Source organism: Camelina sativa, chromosome 14 (genome assembly GCF_000633955.1).
Source record: "Camelina sativa cultivar DH55 chromosome 14, Cs, whole genome shotgun sequence".
NCBI classification, from domain to species: domain Eukaryota; kingdom Viridiplantae; phylum Streptophyta; class Magnoliopsida; order Brassicales; family Brassicaceae; genus Camelina; species Camelina sativa.
The window spans coordinates 9,258,329-9,262,198 of NC_025698.1; positions in this window are offsets into that span (position 1 = coordinate 9,258,329).

Genomic DNA, 3,870 nt, shown 5'->3' on the forward strand with positions numbered 1-3,870 from the left:
ATGTTCTAAGAAGGTTGCAAACCTTTTTTTATATATATTTATAACCAAGGAATACCGAACCTAAAATCAATGAAATGTATATTCATCATAGCTGTGTATTTTCATCGATAGTAATATATATATCGACTAACTAAATTGTAATGAAAGGAATTGAAATCATTATACTATTGGTCATATAAGTTGAATATATAATAAAATACGAATCTTGACTATCATATCATTTATCGGTTCAACATTGATGTTTCTCTCAACATTTTTAGTTTTTTACAGTAAGAAAAAAACTGTTATATTATGTTTTGTCAAAAAAAATTAGTTCTATTTTGCATTATTTTTAAGCTATGTAGACAACCGAATTCATTGTCTAGTCAGAAGGAAAAAAAAAATTATCACTCTGTCACCACAACTTGGTTTTGTATTTGTTTATTTTCGTTCGATCCAATAATTAACTCAAATACGGATGGATCTAACATTCTAACCCAAACCGACTCATACGTACATTAAATTAGCTACGCAAATTAGTTTTTTCTTAGTCCGAACATACATGTACATGAAGGTTCCTAAAGTTGTAACTTGCAATTAGACATTTTTTTCAGTCAGCTATTAAATGCATACGTTTCTTTTAATACTATTAACATGCATATATTTACGGTTGTTCTTTTTTTTTTTAATCTTTTTTTTTCGAGTCTGGTATGGTCGATCCACTTCAAATGAAATTATATTTATGTATAAATATGTTTTTTTTTTTATAAAATGAAATTATATACTATGAGTGAGTATAAGTCGTTATAATTTCTTACATCATTTTAAACGCGAGACATATCATATCAACAACACTGTTTATTACGGAGGCAACAAAATCAACATCAATACACATTTCCCATTCAACTGTTGCCAAGTGAAATTATTTTTGTCGACAAAGACTATATAAACATATATATATATATAGTCATATTCCAGATATGTATGCATGGATGTGTAGGCTATCACTGTTAAATTATTTGAGCAATTATTTTGTGTAAATATTCACGAATATTGTTCGTAATTAATATTTAAAGAAAAAAACATGTGGCTGCTGGTAATGAGTATTAGATGATGAGGGATAAAATTATAGGGAGATTGGTCAAACCTCGACAGCTTCTACATATCTAGAGACAGCTGCACATGTATGTCACTGATTGATGCATACAAATACACATACACATTCATATTCACTCGTATATATATATATATATATATGTAATAAACTACACTCTCATCGTAAATTACAAAAAAAAAAAAACTAGTAACATTTTCATTTGTTTCGTTTTCTACAACACCATGATGATGTTCCAACTTCTTGATTTTGTGTGTAAAATATGCTTACATTTCACCGTGATCTATCGACGTAAAGAAAAGATTGCACATGAATCTTTTTATTCCCGTTCTTTTTTGGGTTGATATGTTTTATTTGGTTACCACGAGTCCACGATGACACAAAATCTCAAAATCATATACATATGAATATTTTAATTTGGACCTAAGCATCTGTTTTTTTGAAAAGACTAATGTCCAATAGCCATGACCAAGGCTAATAGCTTGCTACAATATTTTTTTCCGGGACATCGATCATATATAGTTATCATTTACTGTCTGTAGAATGTTATATCACCACGTGCGGAGATGATGATACGGTGGTAAAAGTGTTAAGTTTGATATTAAATTATTAACATTTGGATGTCTGTTTCACTTATATTTGATGACAATTACAACACAAAGGTTAAGACTTATTATACTCTCTGTTTGGGCTCAGTTAAAAAAATTATGACGGCGTATTTCGAGATTAACTTGGTTTCATCTCAAGAAATCTGATTAGATACGCATGCATAATAGCATGTAAATTCACACTGATTGATATTAGTTATAATGATCTTTATAAGAATGACACGTATTCACAAACATCAACCAACACTGAGGACAAACACAACCAATGGAAAGTTAGAATATGTGGAAACCAACGTTAATAAAAGCGAAGATTATGCGACAAGACCCAACTACTTCTCCCTTGTTCTCAGTCATCAATCAACAGAGAGAATCTTACTATCAACGTTACACGTTTTTCCTTTTTTCCATTTCTTTTTCTTACTTTCAAAAGCCTCTCTTGTCATTGTACCCCATATATATAATGGACAAAAGTACAATGAATAATAAAAAGAAAAAAAAATACTCGAGAAATTTCATGCCTATTAGTTGAACTAATGGAAACTAATCACTCAATTTTTTATATAACGGAAAATCAACAATTTATCAAGAGAGAAAAAAATCATGATGGTTATAGCTGAGCAGAATCACAACTGAAATTACAAACTGGTTTCTACTAGCTAGGTACATGAGTACATGTATGTATACTTGATTACTACATAGTTCACATGGCATGATTCGGTGCAGTGCACTTCAATATATAAGACATGACTACACAAACTAAAAGAATTTACCTTTTAATTTATCTTTCTAGAAATGAAGTGACGCTGAAAAAATTTAGATTATAAACCATATATATTGCCCAAAAAAAGATTCTAACTTTGATTTTGATAAGAAATTATAAGAATTAAGAAAGAGAAAACATGGGAATTGTACGACCGAGGAAATGATTCAACAGTTGACAAAAAAAAATCATATCAGATGCACTGAAACACACAAACATATGTATATATATATATATATATATGTAATAAACTACACTCTCATCGTAAATTACAAAAAAAAAAAAACTAGTAACATTTTCATTTGTTTCGTTTTCTACAACACCATGATGATGTTCCAACTTCTTGATTTTGTGTGTAAAATATGCTTACATTTCACCGTGATCTATCGACGTAAAGAAAAGATTGCACATGAATCTTTTTATTCCCGTTCTTTTTTGGGTTGATATGTTTTATTTGGTTACCACGAGTCCACGATGACACAAAATCTCAAAATCATATACATATGAATATTTTAATTTGGACCTAAGCATCTGTTTTTTTGAAAAGACTAATGTCCAATAGCCATGACCAAGGCTAATAGCTTGCTACAATATTTTTTTCCGGGACATCGATCATATATAGTTATCATTTACTGTCTGTAGAATGTTATATCACCACGTGCGGAGATGATGATACGGTGGTAAAAGTGTTAAGTTTGATATTAAATTATTAACATTTGGATGTCTGTTTCACTTATATTTGATGACAATTACAACACAAAGGTTAAGACTTATTATACTCTCTGTTTGGGCTCAGTTAAAAAAATTATGACGGCGTATTTCGAGATTAACTTGGTTTCATCTCAAGAAATCTGATTAGATACGCATGCATAATAGCATGTAAATTCACACTGATTGATATTAGTTATAATGATCTTTATAAGAATGACACGTATTCACAAACATCAACCAACACTGAGGACAAACACAACCAATGGAAAGTTAGAATATGTGGAAACCAACGTTAATAAAAGCGAAGATTATGCGACAAGACCCAACTACTTCTCCCTTGTTCTCAGTCATCAATCAACAGAGAGAATCTTACTATCAACGTTACACGTTTTTCCTTTTTTCCATTTCTTTTTCTTACTTTCAAAAGCCTCTCTTGTCATTGTACCCCATATATATAATGGACAAAAGTACAATGAATAATAAAAAGAAAAAAAAATACTCGAGAAATTTCATGCCTATTAGTTGAACTAATGGAAACTAATCACTCAATTTTTTATATAACGGAAAATCAACAATTTATCAAGAGAGAAAAAAATCATGATGGTTATAGCTGAGCAGAATCACAACTGAAATTACAAACTGGTTTCTACTAGCTAGGTACATGAGTACATGTATGTATACTTGATTACTACATAGTT